Raw genomic sequence first — 25,994 nt, forward strand, 5'->3', positions numbered from 1 at the left:
AGTCCAAGTTGGCCTCTAACCAGCCATCCTCCAGCTCAGCCTCCAGGGTACTGGGATTACAGGTATGCACCACCATGTTAGATTTACATAAGCTCGCCAGCCCTCAGCCTGGTATTGGGGCCTCTGGGTTTAGATACTCGGTCTATACACCCCACCCACTGCTGCCTGCCCATGATTCCAGGGGCCTTCAGCATGGGCTGGCCAAGCCTGGCAGGGGCAGCGCCCTGGGCCTCCCTTGGGCCTCCAGGCTCCACCCTGCTGCTTGTGCGGAAGCCATTCCTCCTCCTCTCCAGACTTTGCTCTGGCCTAGTGGGGCCCCAGGGGCAACTGGTGCCCCTCTGCCACTAAGCCAGCCCAGACACAGAGCCAGCTCCTCCGGCCTTCCCAGCATGGGTGCGGGCCAGGCCAGGGGGGGGCCCTGGTGGGGAGCGGGGAGCAGGCCCGGCCCAACAGCTCCTGCTACCCCCAGACCACAAACTGGGTGCTGGCAGAACTGGGCTGCCCCTGTAGGGCCTGCGGAGATCACAGGACCCAGGAGAAACACCCAGAAGCCTTGGCCTTGGGCCCGGCCCACATCTGCTTGTAGATAAAGACAGATTTTTAAGCCTGACACCAGTGGCTCATGCTTGTAATCCCAGCTACTTAGGAAACTGAGACCTGAGGCTGGAGATTCAAAGCCAGCCTGAGCAGGAAAGTCTGTGAGATTCTCATCTCCAATTAACCACCAAAAAACCAGAAGTAGAGCTTTTGTGGCTCAAGTGGTAGAGCACCAGCATTGTGCAAAAACAGATACTAAGGAACAATGCCCAGGCCCCGAGTTCAAGCTCCAGGACCAGCACAAGGAAAAAAAAAAAGAAGAAAAGAGATTAATCTGATTGTATCAACCAGCTAGGCAACATTTTGCCAGAATGTATATTGAGTTGGTGTTAAAAGTTTCTCAAAGCCAGGTGCAGGTGGCTCACACCTGTAATTCTAGCTACTCAGGAGGCTGACATCTGAGGATCATGGTTCAAAGCCAGCCCGGGCAGGAAAGTCCATGTAACTCTTAGCTCCAATATACCACTAGAAAACCAGAAGTGCGCCTGCCTTGAGCTGAAGGACAGCACCCAGGCCCAGAATCAAGCCCCACGATCCCCCCCTCCAAAAAAAAAGTTTCTCAAGCGAATTTCTTTCTTTTTTTTTTTTCCCCCAGTCCTAGGGCTTGAACTCAGGACCTAGGCTCCTTCCCTGGGCCTCTTTGTGCTTAAGGCTTGCGCTCTACCACTTGAGCCATAATACCACTTCCGGCTTTTTTGAGTAGTTATTGGAGACAATAGTCTCACAGATTCTTTTCTGCCTCGGCTGGCTTCAAACCGTGATCCTCAGAACTCAGCCTCCTGAGTAACTAGGATTACTGGCTTAAGCTGGGGTGGCTGAGTGGATGCAGCTCTCCTCACAGGGTGGACACCCCATGCATAGCCCCCACCTTACCAGGGTCGGAAACATGGCTGGACCTCAGAGACCCCCACCCCACCCCTGCTAGGTTTGCCTGCATGGGCGGTAGAGGCTAGCCAATCCTTTCCCAGGACCTCAGGACACCGGATCCAATGGGGGCCAGGGGACAGATCCTCCTTCCCCCATCCTGAAGCACTGAGGGTGACAGAGGCAGAGCCGGCCGCCACGGGATGGGGCTGGGCCCTTGGCTGGGCTAGCTGGGATCTGAGGACTACCTGGGGCCCAAACATGGCAGAGGGGCCCTGAGGCTACCAGAGAGGCCCAGGCCCACCAGTCAGAGCAAGTCAGTGAGGGGGGGATAGCTCAAGGGGTAGAGCACCAGCCTTGAGCAAAAAAGCCAGTTGAGAGTGGGGGGGCCCTGAGGTCACATCAAAAATGGCACCAAAGGGCTGGGAAGGTGGCTCAGTGGTAGAGCGCTTGTCTTGCATGCCTGAGGCCCTGGGTTCGATTCCTCAGCACCACATAAGCAAAAAGAAAAAAGCCGGAAGTGGCGCTGTGGCTCAAGTGGTAGAGCGCTAGCCTTGAGCGGAAGAGCTGAGGGACAGCGCCCAGGCCCAGAGTTCAGGCTCCACCACCGGACCCAAAAAACAAACAAACAAACAACAAAAAAAAAACGGCACCAAAAATGGTGAGTGTTGGGCGCAATGAATGACACCTGTAATCTCAGCTCCTTGGGGGACAAAAATCAGGAGGATCCATGATGAGGTGGGCTCAGGCAAAGAGTTCACAGGAATTCATCTCAACTAACTGCTGGGCAGAAGGGACCCGCCTGCCACCCCAGCTGCGCAGGAGGCTGACATCAGGAGGATCACAGTCCAGGCTAGCCCAGGCAAAAACCTCAAGATCTTGTTATTAAAAAAAAAAAAGAAAAATAAGCCAGGCGCCGGTGGCTCACACCTGTAATCCTAGCTACCCAGAAGACTGAGATCTGAGCATCACAGTTCAAAGCCAGCCCGGGCAGGTCCACGGAACTCTTATCTCCAACAAACCACCAGAAAAACAGGAAGTAATGCTGTGGCTCAAGTGGTAGAGGGCTAGCCTTGAGCTGAAGAGCTGAGGGACAGCGCCCAGGCCCAGGGTTCAAGCCCCATGACGGACAAAAATAAATACATGAATAAAAACCTCAAGCAAAAAGGACTGGGGGTGTGGCCCAAGTGGTAGAGTGCCCACCAAGCAAGTGAAAGGCTGAGTTCAAATCCCTAAGAGCCATTAAGAAAAAAACAAACCCCAAGTATTCCACAATTCAAGATGGAAGGCAGTTTTGGCTCCTGGCCTTTGCAGGGAGGCGCTGGGCAAGTACAGAAGCTCACGCTCACACCACGAGCCCCCGCCACGTGCCCTACACTGGATCCATGCACCAACCCAGACCCCCGGGCAGGAGGTGCCTCTGCCTCAGTCTCCCTATCCCAGAGACCAGATGGCGGGCACTGGAGCTGACAATGTGCGCGCGCCCGTGTGCATGTGCGCGCGTGCATGCACACACACACACACAGAGCCAAGGCAAGTTCTCGCACCACCCAAACACGGCCCCCGCAGCAGCCGTGCCATATGCCCGTGTTTCCCCAGAAGGAACACAAACAAAAGCAAGGGCTCGGTGGGGTGGGGTGGGGTGGGGTGGGGGACCACCCTGCTCCCAGGGCTCAGCAGGGTGGGGGCCACCCCCTTCCCACAGCAGCCCGGGGATGGGAGTGTCGATGCGGCCTCAGCTCTATCCCTTCTCCTACAGGCCCAGCCGTGGTCAGGGCCCCCGGCCTCACAGACCCCAATGGCTGCCCCTCCAGGTCGGACCCCCTCCATCCTGCCCACTTGTGAAGCACCTGCCCATTCCGTGTCCTGGCACCTGAAGCCTTTGTTAGTGTCGTGACATACTGTGAGTATGCTCTTCCGTAAAGAAAAGAGGTCAGCTAGGGACCTTGGCTCACATCTGTAATCCCAGCTATTCAGGAGGTTGATAAGGGAGGATTGTGGTTTGAGGCCAGCTTGGGCAAACAGTTTGCAAGCCCCCATCTCCACCAGCAAGCCCAGTGTGTTGACTGCCCCCCCTCCCCTACACTCTTAGCCACTAGCACAGCCGGGCGCCATTCCCCACATAAAAGGACAGATTCCAGAAGGCAGGAGTGGGATCCCCCACCCAGCTCCTCCTGCAGCTCCTTTAGGTTCAGATGGCCCAAAATATGACCCACCCAGGAGAAGTGGCCCTTGCATGTCCCCAGCTCCTTCCTACTGCCTCAGTTTACCTCGTGCACAGATGCCATGGTGGGTTTGGCTTTCCAGGTTTGGGGTCACGCCTGGCTCTGTGTGCAGGCAGAGACTTTGTTTCCCCTCTGCCTCAAGAAAATTACATTTTCCTTTTCCTGCAGAGCTGGGGCTGGAACCCAGGGCTTTGGGCAAGTTGTTCTCCCTGGGGGCCACACCCTGCCTCCGCTTAACGTATATATGTATTTATTTCTTTCTGGGGCTTGATCTGGGCACTGTCCCTGAGCTTTACTCTCGAGGCTGGTGCTCTACCACTTCAGCCACAGCTCCATTTCTGGCTTTTTGATGGTTCATTAGAGATAAGAGTCTCGGGGCTGGGAAGATGGCTCAGTGGTAGAGCGCTTGCCTTGCATGCCTGAGGCCCTGGGTTCGATTCCTCAGCACCACATAAGCAAAAAGAAAAAAAGCCGGAAGTGGCGCTGTGGCTCAAGTGGTAGAGCGCTAGCCTTGAGCTGAAGAGCTGAGGGACAGCGCCCAGGCCCAGAGTTCAGGCCCCACGACCGGACCCCAAAAAAAAAAAGAAAGAGTCTCACAGACTTTCCTGCCTGGGCTGGATTTGAACCATGATCCTCAGAGCTCAGCTTTCTGAGTAGCGGGGATGACGGGCGTGGCAAAGTCCTTTCAAAGAGGGTCTCCAACTTGGCAGGGTGATGCATGCCTGTAATCCCAGCATTGGGAGGCTGAGGAGACCCGGACTACATGGCGAGACCTTGCCTCAAAAGGAAGAAAGGGAAAATAAATAAAAGCTGGGCTGGGCCCCCCTGCAGACAGGGGCAGAGGCCTGGCAGCTCACGTCTGCTCTCCTTGACCAGCTAGCTGACCCTCGTGTACTTGGGTAAATCAAGGCAGAGCCTGGAGCCCACTGCATCCAGGACCCCGTCACCAGGGACATGGGGTACTCTCCCCAGGGGCCAATTAATGCCATGTGCATGTTTTTTCTTTTGATGCTGGATTAGAACCCAGGGCCTCGTGCATTGAAGCCCCAGCCCTGGCTTTTCCTGTTCCTCTATGGAAACAAACTTCATTTCTTCAAGAGGGAGCACTCATCCAGGCACTCCTGGTGTCTGCAGCGTATTTATTGGCTTCCTCTGTCCTGGGTGTGCCCAGTGTGTTGGGAAAGGCAGACAGACAGACAGGCAGGCAGGCAGCCCCAACCACAGGAAACGCCACGGTGGAGTGTCGTAAAAACATGAAAGGTCATGCTGTGTAGAGTTCAAAGCCAGGTCAAACCACGATGCTACCCATCAGATGTTGGGGCTGGGTGCGGTGGTACATGCCTGCAATCCTGGCGCCCACAGGGGCACTGGAGAGGGTTGAGGTCAGCCCGAGATACAGCCAAGGTTAAAGAAATAAAAATAAAAAAAGGAAGAGTGTAAAACAAGTCTGGAGTTGGGGCACTGAAATGCAAGGTGGAACTGTGTGCCTGGCCTTCGAGTCTGAACTCAGGTTTACGTTTATCCCAGGATGTGCAGGGTCAGAAACGCAGCTCGCCTGTCTGCCATCGTCCCCCCAGAGCACAACGGTGGGGGGAGGTGTCTGCACGGATCTGCACGCGCTCACAGGAGGTCTGCACAACGAACAGCCAGAGAACGATGGGGGGGGGGGGTTTGCGCAGATGCACATTCGCACCTCCCAGAGCAGGCAAGTCTACACACGTGCACAGAGAGGTCTGCACAGACGCGTGTGTGTGCAGAGGGGCCGGGCAGGCGCACAGGCCCAGGACTCAATTTCCCTCCTACCCCTTCCCTAAATGACTTCTGCCATTTGGGAAGGATGAAGAGGAACCTCATGCTGTGAAGCAAACCTCTGAAAAGAGCTGCAGACACCTGAGGCAGGAAAGGGCCCCGCCAGCCCGGCTGCCCAGCGCAGGACAGGACCCCGCAAGGCTTGGTGTCCTCCTGTCCTGGACAGGACCAGGCAGTGCAGCGCCCCCACCCCCCACCCCATCCATGATTCCATGGGCCTTGGCGGTGCTTGGAGCTGGCCAGCTCCGCCCCCGCCCCCGCACCCCAGGCTGGGACAAGGTGACCGCAGATTGCAGTGGGTGGCTAGGGCTGTATGACACTCAGCCACTGGTGGCCACTCGGTGACAGGAAAATCCACCTGACGGGTATTTTGCTAGGTAGGCACTCCACCATTTGAACCGTGCCTCCCGCCCCTTTTGTGCTAATGGGATCCTGATTTATCTGGGCTGGCCTTGGGCTGCGCTCCTCCCAGGGTGCTCCCAGGCCACGGGACAAAGTGTGGGCCACTAAGCTTCCCTGACTTGGGGCACACAAGACCATCCAGAAGAGGCTGAGACAGCCCTGAGCCTGCTCCCCAACCCTGCCTGCCCCAGAAGCTAGGATGGCGGGGCAAGCCAGCACATACGTGTGCCAGTCCTGGGCACAGACTGGTGCTCTACCATTTGAGCCACATCTCCCTTTCCAGCTTTTTGATGGAGTAAGTCTCATGGCTTTTCCTGCCTGTGCTGACTTCTAACATGCTCCTCAGATCTCAGCCCGAGTAGCTGGGATTACAGGCGTGAGCTACCAGCACCCAGCTCCAACATACGCTTTCTGACACACGGTCTTACTAGGCGGTTCAGGCTGGCCTGAGCGTCCCCATGCTCTGCCTCACTCCCCTGTACTGCGATTATGGGATGGGATTACAGGCATGTGCTGCCATGCCTGGCTAGATTTATTCATTTTACTGTAAGTAAATTATCCTTCCATTAAAAAGGGTGACACGCGGGAAGCCCAGGGTGGTGGAGGATGGGGGAGGCTCCCAGAGGTGGTAATGTCAGAGCTAGCTCGCATTCAAGGGGTCACCCACCTGCCATGGCAGTGGCCACCTGCCTGGACACCCAGCTGGGCAGATGCTGAAGGCCCAACAGTGCCAAAGACCAGCTGTCCAGGAGACCAGACGCCAGCCAGGCGCCCATGCGTGGCGCCCGAGCTGCTCAGGGCTGAGCAGGGCGGCGGTGTGGCTGGAGGCTGGGGGGGGAGGGGGGGTGAAGTGGAGATCGGGGCTTAGCACTGCAGGGTGCAGGGCGCAGGGTGGGGCAGGAAGTGGGCAAAGACACCAGGCTGGCAGCCAGGGAGCGCGGAGGACACAGGCCACGGCGGCACTGGTGGCTCTGGGCACTGGTGGGCTTAGGGCAGAAGAGCCACCGCTGTGGGTGTGGAACCTGACATCATGGCCCCAGCTGCCTGATGGGGAGCAGGCAGAGGTCCCAAGGAGGGGCCTGGAGGGACCCCAGTGCCTGGAACCTAAGGGCTGGAAGGGAGGGAGCTGAGCCTCTGAGCACTGAGGCCCCAAACCCAGCTGTGGGGGACACTGCTAGAGGAGGCTGTGGGTGAGGAAGGGAGGCAGGAGAGGGGGAGGATGGGCTCTGGAGCCCCCGGGGGAGAGGTCTGGTCAGGGATGACACCAGAGGCTCAGGGGCCACAGTGACATGAAGGGGGCAGTAGGGACGGGATGGGAGGTGGGTGTTGGGGGCTAGCGAGGCCTCCGAGGGGAAAGCCTAGCACCCTTGGGTGGTGGGCCAGGCTCCCCCGGGGTGGCCAGGGGCGGGGACACAGACCCCACCCTAAGAGGAGCAGAGGCCCCTCCTAGTGGGCAAAAGGGGGCCCAGTGCCACTGCCCTGGGCATGGTGAGGGCTTCGCACTCAGGGCTGGCAGTGGGGACGCAGCCGCAGCTGCCCCCACCCCAGGTCTGCATGGTGGTAGTGTGCAGGGCAGGTGGCAGGGGCTGCCTGAGGGGTCTGGGCGCAGAGCTGGGGGGAGGAGCGAGGCTGCGGGAGGGGCTGATGTAGAATGTTTTTTGTTTATTGATATTTTTGAGACAGGTTCTTGCTATGTAGCTCAAGCTGGCCTTGAACTCTCAATCCTCCTCTTTCTGCCTCCCGAGTCTTGGGATTACAGCGGTGCGCTGCCACACCCCGATGGCACCAGGCTCTTGAGTCCCCAAAGCAGTCTCAGGCATTTTGTTTCTTCTTCTTCTTTCTTTTTTCTTTTTGTCAGTCATGGGGCTTGAACTCAGGGCCTGGGCACTGTCCCTGAGCTTTTGTGCTCAAGGCTAGTGCTCTACCACTTGAGCCACAGCACCACTTCCAGTTTTCTGGTGGTTCATTGGAGATACGAGCCTCTCAGGGACTTTTCTATCCAGGCTGACTTCGAACCACAATCCTCAGATCTCAGCCTCCTGAAGAGCTGGGATTATGGGCATGACCTATCAGAGCCCGGCTTCCTGGCATTTTCTTATGGCAACAACAACAAAAAAAGAAACAAGACTGGAGGCTACTGGACATCAGACAGAGCTTGACCTCCAGGCCTTACATATGAAAGGCGAGAGCTGCACCGCTCCATGCCTCCAGCCCTGATTTTCACGGGCTTGTTTCCCTCTAGGGCATGGCTGGAGACCCTCGCTGGGATCACAGGCACGCGCCCCATGCCCAGCTTCCCTCTGTGAGAGCCAGTCCTGCAGACTTCTCTGCCGGGGAGTGGCCTGGAACTCTGCTCCTGCCAGACACGGCCTACAATGGGGACTCACCAGCTTTTCTGCCAGGCTGGCCTCAAACTGCGATCCTCACATGCTAGGCCTCACACGTGGTCGGGGCTGCACACGGCTCCGGAGGCCCAAGGTGGACGGGCGGAAAGGCCGAGGTGCAGGCCGGCCACAGGCACCCGGCTCACCACATCTTTCCCAAACACTTCAGCAGGCAGGTAGGGGCCCACACCATGATGCACGTGGAAACGCCATCTACTCAGCATGTGCAGTGGCTCCCCGCGCATGCACCCACGCCATGCACGTGTACACGCCGTCTACTCTGCGTGCGCACAGCTCCCCGCGCATGCGCCCATGCCATGCACCTGTGCACTTGACAGCCCACTGCGCACGCGCACCCACTCCCAGAGCACAACCACCGAGGCCACAATGGCAGTGCATTCGTGATGGCCCCAGCCCTGCCACACCCCACAGGCTCACAGCGCTCTCCCCGTTGTGAAGGAGACTGTGGAGGCTCAGGACAGGTTCAGAAAGGCTGTGTGCCCAGATGTCACACGGAAGGAATGCTCGGGATGACTTGGAAGCAGAGGTGAGGAGGGCTGGGCATTGTGGCAAACACCTGTGTATGGGGGAGGGGGAGGGTGCAGTCTGGAGAGTTCCACAGTCCCTATCTAAAAAAAAATCAAGCTAGCAGGCTCACACCTGTAATCCTAGCTACTCAGGAGGCTGAGATCTGAGGATCGCAGTTCAAAGCCAGCCCGGGGAGGAAAGTCTGTGAGTCTCTTCAATAAACTACTAGAAAACCTGAAGTGACGCTGTGGCTTAATCAGTAGAGCGCAGGCCTTGAGCTGAAGAGCTGAGGGACAGCACCCAAGCCCAGAGTTCAAGCCCCACGACTGGCAAAAAAAAAAAAAAATCAAGCTAAAAGCAAAACTGCTGGGGACATGGTTCAGGTGGTAGAGCACCAGGCTAGCAAGCACAAAAGTGGAGTTCAAATCCCAGTACTGCCAATAATAAAAATGAAAAGGCTGAGAAACAGAGGCCATGTTGGGGCTCCCACGGTGCCCCAAGAGTGGTCCCCCAGTATGGCTGGCAGGCTGGCCCCGCCCAGCCCAGGTCTAGACAGGCAACACAGGTATTTGCAGACCCTGGCATTCACAGGCAGAGGCGCTGCCTCTGGTTTGTCCGGCTCAGGAGGTGTCCAGGCAGAGCCGGGCGGCAGGATGGAGCAGGCCTGGTGCCTGGGAAGCAGAGAGGAGGGAATTTGAGCAGGATTGGGGGGCGGGGGACTCAGCCCCAGGACAGTCTAACAGGCAGCAGGCTCAGAGTTACCCACCATCCCAGCAGCAGGCTGGCTACCCTCTCCCTTACACTCACCAGGTCTGTGCTGGCATAGGTCACAATGACTGGGACCAGGAGGCCAGGGTTTGCCTTCCCAGCTCCCTCAGGGACAGGGGCCGCCATGGGACCTAGTACAGGCCTGGGCAGTACCATCCAAGTCCTTAACAAGGAGCAACCTCTGAGAGGAGGAAGATTCTAGGCAACTTCACTCTGCCCATCTGAATGGCCTGTGGGTGTGATGACTGGTGGAACTGTAGCTCTTCTGTGACTATGAAGCATGAGCAAGAGAACAAACTCTAGCATGCTAAATCAAGACCCACAAGCACATCACGCCTCCAAGGATGGCTATGATGAAAAAGACAAATAGAGGCCGAAAGCATGGGTCAAGTGGGAGAGCACCTGCCTAGCAAGCGTAGGGCTCTGAGTTCAAATCCCAGGACTGGCCTCTGGAAATGCAAAAACAACTCAAACAGCAAAGCTGGGCAAAGGGTGTGGCCCGGTGGTGCAGCACTTGCTTAGCATGCACGAGGATCTGGGCTGCAGCCTCAAGCATCACTTTGTGGGCAGCCTTGTCCATCAGACAAGGCTGGCGACCACTGAGGGGCTGCCAGGCCGAGGAAGCTGCCAATTCTACCCTTTTCAGAGGAGAAACTGAGGCACAGTCTGTGCTCCATGGACAAAGAGTATGAAGGGCCAGGATCACACACAGAGGGGAGATTGCGTGTCCAGCCCTTCCTGAGCGGGCCTGGGGGCTCCCAGAGGGCCGCCTAGAGAAATACCATGTGACAAGTTGAAATATATATATACTTTCTTTTTTTTTTTTTTTGGTTGGTCATGGGGCCTGAACTCTGGGTCTGGACGCTGTCCCTCAGCTCTTCAGCTCAAGGAAAGCACTCTACCACTTGAGCCACAGTGCCAATTCTGGTTTTTGCTGCTTATAGGGCGCTGAGGAATCGAACCCAGGGCCTCATGCATGTGAGGCAAGCCCTCTACCACTGAGCCACCTTCCCAACCCAAAAAATATATATATACTTTCTTGACCCTGGCATGGTGGTGCACACCTGTAATCGCAGCACTCTGAGGCTGGGGATGGGATCTGGGCCACACAGGGAGACCTGTCCTGAGTTTGCTTAGAACAGTTCCCAGCAGAGTCTGGCGGCAACCCCCTGCTCGGTGGTGAGCCGCGTGGCAGGTCAGCGCTCAAGCTGGAGCTTGAACCCCATCTGTGGGGTTCAAAGGCCCCAGTGGGGCCCCGGCGGGGGGGGGGGGGGGGGGGGGGGGGGGGGGGGGGGGGGGGGAACGGGGACAGGGAGGCACGGAGCCGGTCTGCTCAGGGTGTGTGTAAGCGTTTGGGGCGGTGGCCGGGCTGGGATCAGAGACAAAGATGTGGTTAGGGGGGCAGCACACCCCCAGCTGGGAGTCAGGGTACAGGGGGGCTCCTCTCCTCCACCCATGCCCCAAGCAAACACTTGCAGAAGCAGCTCCTGGTGCACAGGCGCCGCCAGGACCACCCCGGCGCCGGGGGCCGCCACCCACAAACACCCAGGGGCCGGCACCCACATCTTCTTGGGACCTCCCATGGGGCACCCACCCTGTGGGCCTGGCTTTGAGGGGCTCCAGGGACACTGCAGGGTGGCGGTCACTCACCCCAACACAGCAGCAGGACCCTTTATGTTCCTGGAAGCAGTTTTTCTTTCTTTATCTCTCGGTGGTACTGGGATTTGAAGCGAAGGCTGGCGCTCTACCCCTTGAGCCATACATACTTTCAGTCCAGATTTTTTGCTGGTTATTTTGGAAATGGAATCTCATAGACTTTGCTGCCTTGGGCTGGTTTTGAACCTCGATCCTCCAGATCTGTCTCCTGAATAGCTGGGATTACAGGTGTGAGTTCCTGGCCCCCAGCCTAGAAGCTGTGACTCCCAGAAATTGGATGCATTTGTGGATAGGAATCTTACCGGTTCTTACTAAGTCCCCAACTCCCTGAACCCCCTAACAGACCTGGCCCCAGGCAGCTGCTTAAGCAGGCAGGATGCAGCCTGGAAATGGCCTGACTAGACGCTTCTACGACCAACTAGAATCTCACTGCTGGCCATAAGAACATGGCTGAAAACAGCCACTGCTCACATGAGGCCCATTATAGGTGCCCTGTGCTTCCTGTCATGCAGGATCCCACCAGGAGTCCCGCAGGTAACTCCTGTAGACCCGGCCTCACCTGGGCTTGGGACTCGGGAGATCCATGTTTCTGTGGAAAAATCCACCAGCTTGGACGTTGCCCATACTGGGTCTCACAAGGACCTCTCAAACCGTGGATATTTGCTCATTTAAATATAAGCACTTGTCCTGGCACTGGTGGCTCATACCTGTCATCTGAGCTACTCAAGAGCCTGAAATCTGAGGACTGAAGTTCAAATCCAGCCTGGGCAAGAAAATCTACGAGACTCTTATCTCCAGTGAACCACCAGAAAACCAGAAGTGGCGCTGTGGTTTAAAGTGGTAGAGTGCTAGCCTTGAGCAAAAAGAGCTTGGGGACAGTGCCCAGACCCTGAGTTCAAGCCCCACAATTGACAAAAATAAATAACTCTAGGCACCCAGAGGCTCTGCCACACGCCTTCCCAGGGCCCCAGGGCTTCACGGGACAAGGCCACTGCCCAGCATGGCCACTGTGGGACCCAAGACATAAGCAATGTGCATCCCTGCCCACCACCCCCATCTTCAGGTGTCCCAGCCCCTCGTGGATTGTTCCAGAACCCAATTGGGCTGTGAAGGAACCCTGGGCCCAAGCCACCCCCCCAATCCCTCCGGCAGCAGCAACAGGTGTAATTTCATCACAGAGCTGCGAGTCACCAGAAACCAGGATGAAATTCCAGCTGGGGACGGGGTGGGCAGTGCCAGCGCAGCAGGGGTGCAGTGCGCCCCTCTTTTGGGTGACCCTGGGCTGTGCAGGGCTGGATTGCCACCAGAGGAAAGTGGCTGGGTTGTGTGTGGTCCAGTGGGTTGCTGGAGTACTATTGAGCACTGAAAAGGCACCAACTCCTGGCACCCACGCTCACTGCATTTGTGTAACACTCACCAGCCAGACATGGGGCAGACTGTCTGGGGGAGGGCAGGAGAGGGACCTAGCCACAAGGGCATTTGGGGGTGCCGCTGTGTCCACTGCAGTGATGGGCCTGGCCAAGGGTGTGTGTGCAGTGCCAGGTTCTCTAACAGCAGAAGCACAAACCAGGTTTCATGGTTTACGCCTATAATCCCAGCTACCTGGGAAGCACGATTGGGAAGAAGGCAGTCCAGGCTGGCCCACCCATAAGTGGAGATCCTACCTTGAAAATAACCAACACAGCCAGGTGATGAAGACCAAGGTTGGAAGCCAGTAGGGGAAGGAGTCTCCAGGAGATTCTTATCTCCAATTAACCACCAGAAAACTGGAAGTGGAGTTGTGGCTTGAAGTGGCAGAGTGCTAGCCTTGAGCAGAAAAGCCCAGGGACAGCGTCCAGGCCCAGAGTTCAAGCCCCATGACACAAAAAGAAAAGAACCAATGCAAAAAAAAAAGGGGGTGCTGGAATGTTGTTCAAATGGTAAAGTGTCTGCTTAGCAAGCATAAGGCCCTCAGTTCAAATCTCAGTGGTAGGGGCTGGGAAGGTGGCTCAGTGGTAGAGTGCTTGCCTTGCATGCCTGAGGCCCTGGGTTCAATTCCTCAGCATCACATAAGCAAAAAGAAAAAAGCCGGAAGTGGCGCTGTGGCTCAAGTGGTAGAGCGCTAGCCTTGAGCTGAAGAGCTGAGGGACAGCGCCCAGGCCCAGAGTTCAGGCCCCATGACCGGATTAAAAAAAAGAAGAAGAAGAAAAAAAAAGAGACTGCACTCAAAACTTAGTGGGGTCCCACGAGTGTTGTGCTGTCTGGTGTTGAGATGGACAGACAGACAGACAGCTGGACTCCCTTTTCCTGTGTTCTCCCAGCACGTGTGCCTCACTTCTAAACTTCAGCCAGCAAATGGCCCCCCGCCTTCCAGAGGCTTCCCCAGTGGGCTCGGAGGGCAAGCACCCACCCACCAGCATCCTCGGGCGCTCAGCCAGGCCCCATCACCCAAACTTGCTGTGCCCACGCCACGTCCACACAGGAGACGCAAACTGCCCGCCCCTCCACGCTCCCCCTCCCGCTCCCAGCAGCCCTGCCTCAGGTGGCACTGGGGCAGTCGGCGGCCATGGTGTGGCTTGTCTTGGTCAAACTCCTGTGTAGAGCTCACTTTGCAGGGACAGCACCCAGGCCCTGAGTTCAAGCCCCAGGACTGGCACCAAAAAAAAGAGGGGAGCCAAAAGGACAGGACTGCTGACTGTCTGAGATACCCCCGGGGCACCTCGGATCTTTATGGGGATCCTTCCTCCCCCATAACCCAGCCTTTCCTTTCCTGGCCAGTCGAGTTGCAGAGCTGGGAAATGAGGTTGTGAAGGACGGGAGGTAAACTAGGATGATCAAACTAGGGGGGGGCTCTCTGCCCCCCAAAAACCCACTGCCCCCTGCCTGGGGAGGCCAGGCTCCCCACCCCAGTTTCCCCACAGCACCCCCTTCCTCTGCGAAGCGCCTCGGCATGGGACCCAGGCCCTCTGGGCCCTGCTCCACTCCAGCGTCCCCGGCCAGTGCTGCAGCTCGGGCTCCCTGGTGTCTGTGCTCCTGGGGTCCCCTGCTGCTGGGCGGTAGAAAGTCCAGAAGCAGCAGGAGGCACAAGCTGAGGTTTGGGGGAGTCCCCAGCCCAGAAAATGGGGTCCCAGAGCCAGGGCAGGGGATGTAGGTGGAAACACTCCTGCCCCATGAGAACCCAGCCCAGACTCAAGAATCCAGAATGCACGCCAAATCCCAGCTACTCAGGAGGCAGAGATCTGAGGACCTAGGTTCAAAATCAGCCTGGGCAGTAAAGTCCATGAGACTCTTTATCTCCAATGAACCACCAGAAAACTGGAAGTGGAGTGCTAGCCTTGAGCAAAAAAACCTAGGGATAGTGCCAGCGCCCAGGCCCTGAGTCCAAGCTCCATTCCTCCCCCCCCCCCCCCGCCCCCCCAACAGAACAGTAGGGGAAAGTTGCATTCGCAGAGTAGCTAGGATTCAGCAGCTAGGTTTTACTCATTCATTCATTCACTCACTCATTCATTCATTCAACAGGTGTTTGAGCAGCAGGTCCCCTCCCCCACCTGCCCCTCCCCCAGTCCTAGGACACAGAAAGGACAGAGTGTCTGAGGGACACCAGGAGTTCCCCAAGGGTGGGCACGGACACCCCATCCTGAGTTCCAAGGTCAAGTTTAGGGAACGAGGGCCTGGGTCCTGGGCACCACACCTCACTTCACCATGAGGTCGGCTGAGACTTCACAACCTAGCCGTCACCAAACCACAGCCTCTACTGAGTCCCTATGCCAGACTCAGACCAGCCCCCCACAGCCTCCCAGAGGCTGCCCTTGGGGAGCAGAGGCGGTGGTGGCTCACACCTGTAATCCTTGCCAGTCAAGAGGCAGAGATCTGAGAATTTTGGTTCAAATCCAGCCCAGGCAGGAAAATCCATGAAACTCTTATTTAGAGTGTACCACCAAAAAACGGGAAATGGAGCTGTAGCTCAAGTGCCAGGCTTGTGCCAAAGAGCTCAGCAACTGCGCCCAGGCCCCGAGTTCAAGTCCCAGGACTGAAACACAGGAAGAACCGCCATCAACACACTGTGCATAAGTGATCCGTCTACACAGCGATGCTCGTGAGTAAGTAGGTTAGGGGGCCAGATTACAACCCGCACCACAAACCCGCACCCAGAGCTTCTGACCCCGCTGGCCGCTGCAGGCTTTGGGCCCTCGGAGTTGGAACTGTCCATTTCCAGGTCATTTTACAGAATGAGGTACAAAATCAAACCTCCTGCAGCCCACAAATGGACGGGGTGTCTGCAGAAGTGGATCTCGGGGTGCATGCGGGAGATGAGGGTGCGTGTAGGTTGGGGTATCTGTAAAAGGAGATGGGGTGCGTGCAGATGGGGTGCCTGCACCCATCACGCCAGGCCGACCCTGGTCCCTGCTGAGACACCCTGGTCTCTCTGCTTAGAAGTCGCCCAGCCGAGGCTGCGCGACCTCCAGGGCCCCAGACAGGTGATCACGGTGCTGGCTCCCCGTCCCGGGCCCCGGCCGGTGCCCGTCCTCCCCGCCGCGCGGCCCCGCCGCCCCCTCCACTGCTGAGTAAATAAACCGTGGCCGGAGCCCTCTCCCCGTGAATGACGCGGCTGAAATGCGTGCGGCGCCCGGCGCCTCCCCGGCCCGGGGTCCCGGGGCCTCCTGAGCCGGGGGCCGGGGCCGGGTGGCCCAGCGCCCCTCCAGCGCCGCCTGGGCCTGGCACGCGGGGACACGGGGCTCCCGGGCTGGGAGCGGGGTCGCCGGCGGCCTCGGGCTGGGCCCGGTCCCCCCGCCCCGTCCTCCCCGCCCACCCTTCGCGCCCGGACCACCCACAGCCGCTCCCCGCCGCGCGGCCCGCGGCCCCCGCCCGGCCGGGGCGCCCCGCGGAGACCCCCGCGCGACGCGGTTCCGCCGGGGTGGGTGCGCAGCCGGGGTCCGGTGCCCCGGGGTCCGGATCCCCCCGGCCCGGGCCCCGCGCCCACCCCGGCCCCGGGCAGCGCCGTGACCTCGTTCCCGGCCGCATCGGCCGGGCCGGGCTGGGGGGGGGGGGAACGGCGCCCCGCTTCCGGCCGCCGGGGCAGGTGGGGGGCGGCCCCCCACGGCGTCCCCGATCGCGCGCGCCCGCGCCCGGGGGCGCCCGGCTCGGGCCCCCCGCAAAACTTTCTCCTACCTCGGAGGACCCCGCGCTGCTGCGGCCGGCGGAGCCCGGCCCGGCCCGCGGCCAGGATGCAGCCTCCAGCCGCGGCGCCCTTCGTTAATCCGGGGCCGGGGAAGGCGCGGCGGGAGGCGGAGGCGGCGGAGGCCGGGGCCGGGGAGGACGGGGAGGCCAGGGAGGGGAGGACGGAGAGGAGGCCGGGGAGGAGGCGGAGGCGCGGCGGCGGCGCGGGCGGGGGCGCGGCGCGGGGCGGGGCGCGCGGGCGCGGGGCGCGGGGAAGCTCTTTGTTCTGTAATCTCAGTAAAATTGCCAGCCATTCGCCCGGGCCCTAATCCCAGCCCCGCGCAACACCTCCCTCCATTGGCTGCCATTTACATACGGGATTAGCCCCCGGCTGCCCGCACCCCAATCCCGGGCCTGCGGGGGGCGGCGCCGCGCGCTCCCCGCCGCCCGCACCGCCCCGCGCCCGCCCGGCCGGGGACGCGGACGCCCCGCCCACGCCGGATTAAGAGAGCCGCCCCCCCCAGGTCAAGGTCACCCCGCGGTGTCCCCCGCCCCGCCCCCGGCCCCGCGGCTTTGTCTCTGCCCGGCCTGGCTCCCACCCTCCGCTGCCCGGGCCGGGGTCGTGCGCGGCCGGGGACACCGCGCCCACGGTCCAGCGAACGCCCCAGCGCCCCGGGGAGTCACCGAGCCCGGGGACGCGGGCCTGGTCCTTGAGGTCCCCCCGGAGCCCGCCTCGGCTGGCCACCCCGCTCCCCACCCCCCAGCCTCGCACCCCAGGAACCCCATCTCACAGCTCAGAGGCCCTGTGTCCACAGAGAGCCTGAGAGCAACAGCACAGACGAGGGCAATAGTATCCGGGGGCTGAGCGCAAGGGTTCAAATCCTAGCTCTTCCTCTTCCTGATGGGGTGACCTTGGCCAAGTCAGCGCCCCTCCGGGGCTCCCCTTCCTGCAGCCTGTCCGTCCACCACGGGGTGACCCCACGGTAGGCAGCAGTGCCCGCGGTCCCTTAAACACCTGCTAGGGGCTGGTCAGAGCGGCGCCCAGCCCGGTGTAATCACCTGTAATCTCGGAAGGTTGCGCTCTATCAGAATGTGGTAGATCAAAGGCAGCCGGGCCGGTAAATCGCTGGACGTGGAGCTGTGGCTCGAGCGGTAGAGCGCTGGCCTCGAGCTGAAGAGCGCAGGGACGGCGCCCAGGCCCAGAGTTCAAGCCCCACGACCGATCGAAAAAAAGGTGTTTTGTTTTTTTTTTTTTAATGGACTTGAATGACTTGTGCGTGGACCCCGTTCCCCAAACTCCCCATGCGCGGGAGGTGCTGTGTTCAGGCTGATCCCGAACCCGCTGCAGGCTGGGGCGGAGGCCGGGCCCTGGCAACCCCACACCTCCTTCCAGCCTGGGGGCCGCCAGCCGGGTCCCCCAGGCTTGGTCAGGCTTCTCTCACTGGAGCTGCGAGTCCAGGCACCGATAGGCCAGGAGGGGCCCTGGGAGACCGGGGTCAAGGTCAGGGTGGTCAAGGATGTCTGGGAGGATGGAGAGGACGGAGAGGATGGGGAGGATGGGGAAGACATCCAGATGGACCGGCCCAGAGCCTGGCCCCCTCTGGGCGGGCCCTAGCTCGGTGCTGGCCAATAAGAACACAGGGAGAGCGGCCACGCACTGCATATACAGGCTGCCTGGAACCCATGGAGCTGGAGGCTCACCAAGTGTTCAAGGCCAGCCTGGCTACATTGTAAAACTAAGGGAATGGAACAAGGAAGGTGAGCAAATCCAGTCACTGCATTCCGTGTACACTATGTTAAACAATGAATTACGGGGCTGGGAAATGTGGCTCAGTAGTGGAGAGCTTGCCTCACATGCATGAAGGTCTGGGTACGAGTCCTGCAGTACCACATATACAGAAAAAGCTGGAAGTGGTGCTCTGTTTCAAGTGGCAGAGTGTTAGCAAAAGAAGCCCAGGGACAGAGCCAGGCCCTGAGTTCAAGCCCCAGGACTGGCACACACACACAAAAATCACAAGCAGGCATGAGTGGCTCATGCCTGTAATCCTAGATGCTCAGGAGGCTAAGATTTGAGGATTGTGGTTTGAGGATTGTTGGCCTGGGCAGGAAAATCCATGAAATTCTTTTTATGTCCATCATGGGGCTTGAACTCAGGGCCTGGGTGCTGTCCTGAGCTCTTTCACTCAAGCCTGGCACTCTACCACTTAAGCCACCAGGGCCACTTCTGGTTTTCTGGTGGTTTATTAGAGATAAGTGTCACAGACTTTTCTGCCTATGGCTGGCTTCAAACCGCAATTCTCAGATCTCAGCCTCCTGAGTAGTTAGGATTACAGGTGTGAGCCACCTATACCCAGCCCCATGAGATTCTAATTTCCAATTAACCACCAAAAATCTGGAAATGGCACTGTGACTCAAGTGGTAGAGCATTACATAAAATCTCAGGGACAGCACCCAGGCTCTGAGTTCAAACCCTAGGTCAGGGACCAAAATATTAAAATTTAAAAGTGAAGAAAATTAGAGTTAGATATGTTACTTATTGGGAAATGATGTAGCATATACAAAAGGCCCAGGTCTTAATATTTGGTCTGCACTGAAAAAAAATGTTTATATATATTATATGTGTGTGTGTGTGTGTGTGTGTGTGTGTGTGTATACCTATACAAATATGCAATTTAAACTGAGCATGAATCTGATACATTCGGCAAAATCCAGACTGGGAAATTTGAAAGGACATACAAGTGTATTTCTTTAACAAACCAAGAACATTGGGAATGAGCAGAGTATAGACAGGCCTCCAGATGAAGAGACATAAATGGTTGCAGTGTGCAGACTTTCCTGGTTTGCGAAGATTACATGATATAACCCAGGCAAACATCTCATTTGGGGAACTTGCAGAGTAGTTCGCAATGATTATTTGGCAGAAAGAAACTCTTCTGTATTTTTTTTTTTTTTTGTCAGTCTTGGAGCTTGAACTCTGGGCCTGGGCGCTGTCCCTCAGCTCTTCAGCTCAAGGTGAGTGCTCTACCACTTGAGCCACAGCGCCACTTCCGGTTTTCTGGTGGTTTATTGGAGATAAGAGTTTCACAGACTTTCCTGCCTGGGCTGGCTTTGAACCGTGATCCTCAGATCTCAGCCTCCTGAGTAGCTAGGATTATAGGCATGAGCCACCGGCACCGGCTACTCTTCTGTATTTTTACCTCTTCAAGATGCAGATACCATGTAGTGAAGAATGAAAGTATAAATAAATGAAACATTATAAATTATATAATGAAATAATATAAATCATTGTGTGTGTGTGTGTGTGCGCGCGCATGTGTGCGCGCGCACCAGTCCTGGGTCTTGAACTTAAGGCCTGGGTGCTGTCCCTTAGCTTTTTCACGAAAACAAGGCTGGCACTCTGCCACTTGAGCCACAGCTCCACTTAGGGCTTTTTGGTGATTAACTGGAGGTAAGAGTCTCCTGACTCTCCTCTCAGGAAGGCTTTGAACCATCCTCCTCAGATCTCAGTCCTCTGAGTAGCTGGGATTACAGGCGTGAGCACACAGCTTAGGCTACCTCTGTGGGCTCTCTCTTTTTGGCTTTCTATGTCTGAGGGGGTCCCAGCACCCCCTGCCATCCCTGAGCCTCTGCCCTCTGTGCCCCCTCTGCTGGCATCTAAAGAACAGAGGGATGTATGAGCGCACACAGCCCTAGAGGCTGTGAGAGTGAGAGGCGCTGAATTCGGAGCCAAGAGCTTTGCTCCCAGTAATGGCACCCCAACGTGTGCGCAGGGAGAGGGGCCCCATGGGCCCGGAAGAGGAACACAGCACCAGCCTCCCTAGCCGGGGCCTCATCAGGGGATGGGGGCCTGTGCTGCAAACAGGAGGGGAAATGAGGGGGGGCTGAGACCCCTGCCCCACGCTCCACAGAGGCGCTTGGCGCCTGCTCCTGTTTATAATTTATGCCTACAGCGGGAATTATGGGCAATAACATAACATGATGATAATTGCTGAGCTGCGGGCTCCGTGGCAGCGCTGTTGGTAAATATTATGATAGAGACAGGGCACTCTGGCCTCCTGGAGCCGGAGGGAGGGGTGGGGGGTGGGGGTCTTGGGGGCTCCCCCTCCCAGATAAGCTCCCACCCCAATACTATCTAAATCAGCTCCTGATAAGAGTTCTCTCCCTCTCTCCCTCCCCACGTCTCTTTCTGGGCCAGTATTGGGGCTAAAACTCAGGGCCTGAGCTCTTTTGCTGAAGGCTAACACTCTATCACTTGAGCCACAGCACACTTCTGGTTTTATGGTAGTTCACTGGAGATAAGAGTCTTGAGATCTTTCCTGCCTGGGCTGGCTTTGAACTGCAATCCTCACATCTCAGCCTCCTGAGTAGCTGGGATTACAGGCTTGGGCCACAGGTACCGGCTTTTCTTTTGTGTAGGTAGTGATGTCTAGACTCAGGGCCTGGTGCTGTACCACTAGCCGCAGGCCTTCCTTACTCTTGAGCCCTGTGGCTACTGGGGTGACGGTGGCAGCCAGGCCCTTGTCTGTCAGGGCTCTCCTGCATTCTGTATGCACTAGACAGGGCCAGCGCTGTCCGGCCCCGGGGTGAGGTGGGGACAGGCCTCTGCCAAGGGCACTGCCTCCTGCTCATAACCCCAATTGGCCCAGCTTGCCAGACACACTTAAAGGCACAATGATGCGGGGCACCCATGGCTCACGCCTAGCTACTCAGAGGCTATGATCTGAGGATTGAGGCTTGAGGATAGAAAAGGCCACTAGACTCTATCTCTAAAATAGCCAGCAAAAAGTTAGATTGGTGGTGCGGCTCAAGTGGTAGAGTGCCAACTATGTGCAAGCAAGCCAAAGGAAGGCTGAGATACAGCCAGGCGCTAGTGGCTCACGCCTGTAATCCTAGCCATTCAGGAGGCTGAGATCTGAGGATCACGGTTCAAAGCCAGCCCGGGCAGGAAAGTCCGTGAAACTGTTATCTCCAATAAACCACTAGAAAACCGGAAGTGGCGCTGTGGCTCATGCTTGCCTTGAGCTGAAGAGCTGAGGGACAGTGCCCAGGCCCAGAGTTCAAGCCCCATGACCGACCAAAAACAAACAAACAAACAAAAACAAGATGCAAGACAGTAACAGCAGAGCAATGGCTAAAAGCGAGTGTCCGGCTCACTTCACCCCTCCCTCTGCTACCACCACCCAGGCCCCGCCCCCAAGCCAGACGTGGCAGTGTCCTGTGGCCACCATGACCAGCATCCCCACCACGGGTGCAGTATTCCTTTCTGTGCCTGTCTCCCACTCAGGGACACCGCAGGAAAGAGAGTGTCATGAATGTCAGGCTTTTAGAACTGGGCCTGTGCCCCCTGGGGTGCAGTGGGGCGCCAAGCCTTCGGGTGCCCACCCTGACACAGCCGTTTCCAGTGCCGGCGCTGTGCACGGATGTAGGTCAGGCCAGGGACCAGAGCTTTGTTGGCCCAGAGAGGGTGTGGGTTGGTTTGGCCCAGCTGGGCTGGGGAGGACTCAGGGGGGGTGAGGAAAGGGAGCGAGGGCCAGAGGCCTGGGCCTCCAAATTCTGACCCATGTGGTCCCCACACACGCAGCATGTGCAGAGGAGAGAATCGCCACTCCGCATCAGACGCCACCACGCTGTCTCCCCATCTTGATATGCTCCCTCCTGCCTCAGTTTCCCACACCTGTGCAGTGAGTGTTATTCCGACGGTGCTAGCCCAGTGGGCCCAGGGTGTCTTATGGTTAAAAGCACAGCTGAAAGTTGGGCCTGGCAGTGCATGCCTGTAATCCCAGCATTCAGGAGGCTGAGGCAGGAAGCTGGAGAGGTCCAGGCTGGCAGGGGCAGCTGTGTGACACTTACCAGTTTACAAAACCTCTCTGTGCCCAAGCGTTCTCAGCTGCACACACAGAGATAAAAATAGGAGCCATCTCGGAGCTATTAGGAACAAGCTGACGGCAGGGGTGTGGGGCGGCGCGGGGCCCATGCCGGGTCTGGAGCATGGACGCCGCAGCCAGCCACGTGAGTGCTATTTTCAAGACAATCTCTCTCCTGAGGTGTGGGCCCCCAGCCCCCCACCCCGGCAAGCCTCCTCTCCCCCCACAGCCCAGTAACCGCCCCCCCAGCCCAGGGTGCAGCCAAGGGGAAGATGGGGCTTGTGTGCATGCTACCCGCCAGCCCCCCAGGCCCGCGCTCGGGGCCGGAGTCTATCTGCAGATCTGGTAATTAATACCTGCGACAGGACGGGGTTTATTGGAAGCAGGCAGGGCCTGCACATGACTTGGTTTTTAATTAATAACCAGCTTCCCCTGTCCCCTCCCATCCCCTCGGCCCTATGGGTCTTAAGGGGTGGACAGGCCTATTGGGGGGCAGGCAAGCAGGAGGGGGAGGAGGGGGAGGAGGAACGGGGGAGCCCACAGCCACCCAGGCCCGGCCCAGTCCACTCAGAAGGTCGGGGCTTTCTGGAGGGGTCATTTGCCAAGCCACATCTAGAACCTTCTCAGCCTTTGGTGTGGCTGACAGCAGGGCCTTGGGTGGCCAGCCTATGCGTGGAGGAATTCACAGAAAAGATCTGAGGCTGCTGGTGGCCCAGGGGCCTGGGCTCAGTCAGGGGGAGGCCGGAGTGAACACAGCCCAGGGACCAGCAGGTGGGATTGGGATCTGGAAGGCAGATCAGATCTGTGTGTGTGTGTGTGTGTGTGTGTGTGTGTGTGTGTGTGTGTGTGTGTCACGCCCCCACCCTCCTTCTCCCTCGGTCATTCTTAGGATTCAGTTTTCTGTGGCCTCACTGCATCCAGCCTCCTTCCGTGGAGATGGAGCCCTGTGGACTCCTGCCTGGGCTGGCCTCCAGCTGCCATCCTCTAGACCTCAGCCTCTCAAGGAATGAGGATTACAGGCTTGAGCCACTGGCTCAGATGTGTTTCTTGGGGGTGCACTGAATGAATGTCTTCCACTCCAGGGGACGCCAGCCTGCTGTGGGGCTGCCAGAGGTTGGATCTGGGGCCTGGGCCTCACTCAGCCTGGATCTGATCCTGGGGGGGGGAGGGGGAGGGAGTGTCTAGCAACCTCTCTCCAGCCCCAACCCCCCTCCCTTCCCCCAGTCTATTTTTAATTAGCCACCTCTGAGATGAAAATACACCTCACCACTCCGGGCTCCTTTGCATAATTCCCCCCAATTAACATTTCCAAGGTGCCAAAGGAGACAGGGCCCCCTCCCCCCTGCCCCTTCTCTGCAGCTCCTAGGGGAACCGGCTTTGCCAGCGAAGACCTGAGCCTGTCCCGGGCAGCTGGGGCACAGGCTGGGACTTGTTGAGTCTTTGGAATGCTCTTGGCAGAGGCCCTTTGTCTGTGGGCCTCAGTTTCCCCATTTGTGAAATAAGAGGGTGGAAGAGGATCAGGGTGTGAAACCTAGCAGGATCTCCTCTTCCTCCTTGAGCCCACTGAACAGGTGGAAACTGAGGCCTGGAACTGCAGGGTCTCTGCCTGGCCCCTGGGCGAGGTTAGCCTTGCCCCCTAAGCCCGCCAGGCTCCCGCAGCAGCACGTAGTGAAAGGGGTTGTAGCTCCTGCTGTGCTCTGGGGCTCAGGTCAAGCTGCCTCCAACAGGAAGCCCTCCAGGATCTCTCTGTCTCTGTCTCTGTCTCTCTCTCTGAGACACACACATACCCCTCCCCTCACCCCAGAGTCCCCATTGTACCCTTGAGGACTCTCAGACTTGGTTCTCTCCTTTTGGTCCCTGCCCCCAGTCTATGGCTCTCCCTCCTGCAGCTTGGGGCCAGGCTAGGTGCAGGCAAACAGGACTGGCCAGCCCCAGTGCCCACCCAGGGACACAGGGCAGGGCCACCAACGTCCCCTCCCCTCCCCTTCCTCCCTGCCTTCCTCTAAGAACTCCTTCATCCCACCAGCAAGAGCCAGATTCCTTTTCCTCCATCCCAGTCTCGTAGGCAAGCTTGATGGCCATTTCTAGCATTTTCTGTCCAAACCATAAGTGTCCCCGTTGAATTTAATCTAGGCTCTGGCCTGGCCACAAGCACTGGCCGGTGATCCCAAAGTAGCAAATCACACTTCTCAGACCTGCCAGACCACTGTGATGGACACAGGGATCGACCAATCAGAGTTCAAGGCTGCTGTGACCTGCTACCCACCCGTGGGATTCCGTGGGAGAGAAGACGACTTGGGGTCCCAAAGGCCCTCTAGCTGTGTCCATGCCATGAAATGGGGTGCACTTGCCCGGCTGCTTGTAGTTTTACTTGGGGTGTGTCTCACTTAAGTGGGACTGCCGCCATCGGGTGAGATGCGGCCATGCTGGAGGGCTGGGCCCAGCACCGCCTTGCCTGCCCGGCCTCTGCAGAGAAAGCGCCTCTCAGACAGTGGATGCTTTTTTCTTACTGATTTGTAGAAGTTCTTTATATGTGTCAGATCCCCAGTCCTTTGTCAGTAATGAACGGGCACTGCAGATCTTTCTGGAAAACATGCTTTATCTTTCATTTTGTGTTCACTTTTTTTTTTTTTTTGGTCAGTCGTGGGGCTTGAAATCAGTTCTTATGCTCAAAGCTAGCGCTCTACCTCTTGAGCCACAGCGCCACTTCTGGTTTTCTGAGTGGTGTATTGGAGATACAGGCTGGCTTTGAACCATGATCCTCAGATCTCAGCCTCCTGAGTAGCTAGGCAGGAGTGAGCCACTGGAGCCCGGCTTGTGTTCACTTTTTTATTACTATAACACATGAGGTGCTTGTTTGATATTTTACATTTTAATTTTTTTGGGGGGGAGGGTCTGTCATGGGGATTGAACTCAGGGCCTTGGACTCAGGGCCTTGGGTGCTGTCCCTGAGCTCTTGTGATCAAAGTGAGCACTCTACCACTTTGAGCCAAACAGTATTACTTCCGATTTTCTGCCTGGCTTTTGAACCGAACCAAAATCCTCAGATCTCAGCCCGTGAGTAGTCAGGATTACAGGCATGAGCTACCGGTGCCTGGCTTCACATTTTAACTTAAGGATATTTGACAATCATTTCTTTTTACACTTGTACTTAAAAAAAATATGGCAGTTCTGGGGCTTGAACTCTAGGCCTGGGTACTGCCCCTGAGATTTTATGCTCAAGACGAACACTCTACCACTTGAGCCACAGCTCCACTTCTGGCTTTTTGGTGGTTAAGTGGAGTTAAGGAGTGAGCCATCAGCACTCAGCTCTTTTTATTTTTTTTTTCTGTCAGATTCCTCCCAGTACCTAATGCCAGAACTAACAACTTTGCCTGCCTGCTTGCCTGCCTGCTTGCCTTCCTTCCTTCCTTCCTTCTTTCCTTCCTTCCTTTCTTCCTTCTTTTCTTCCCTGCTCCTGTTGTTGTTGTTATTATTATTATTATTTGGTGGTGCTGAAGATGGAATCCAGGGCCATGCACAAGCTAAGTAAGTGCACTGAGCACTTGGGTTTTTGTTTGTGAGATAGGGTCTCACTAAGCAGCTCACACTAACCTTAAGCTCAGGATCCTGGCACCTCCCTCTCGTGGATGACTATACTTGAGATAGAAGTAAACCCAAGGAAAAGTTGCTCTAAAACATTTTGGTTTTGGATTTCTGCAGCCAGGTACATTGCCTGTGCTCGATTTTCTCTGGAAAGTTCTGTCTTTACTTCTTGCACA

General features: G+C 57.5%; 1 protein-coding gene across 3 annotated transcripts in view; it reads right to left on the reverse strand.

Annotated features, from left to right (window-relative positions):
- Positions 1-16,514, reverse strand: part of Gtf2ird1 (GTF2I repeat domain containing 1) — a 44,005-nt gene extending 27,491 nt beyond the window's left edge. Inside the window, exon 1 of one of the 3 annotated variants that reach the window (XM_042688077.1) lies at positions 16,382-16,514. The gene's annotated coding sequence lies outside the window, so the exon portion shown is untranslated. The remainder of the gene's footprint in view (positions 1-16,381) is intronic. The other 2 variants (XM_042688078.1, XM_042688079.1) reach the window with 2 other exon arrangements.
- Between the last annotated feature and the right edge of the window lie 9,480 nt (positions 16,515-25,994).

The sequence above is a fragment of the Dipodomys spectabilis genome, unplaced genomic scaffold (assembly GCF_019054845.1).
Source record: "Dipodomys spectabilis isolate Male_0828 unplaced genomic scaffold, ASM1905484v1 ptg000112l, whole genome shotgun sequence".
In the NCBI taxonomy this organism is placed as follows: domain Eukaryota; kingdom Metazoa; phylum Chordata; class Mammalia; order Rodentia; family Heteromyidae; genus Dipodomys; species Dipodomys spectabilis.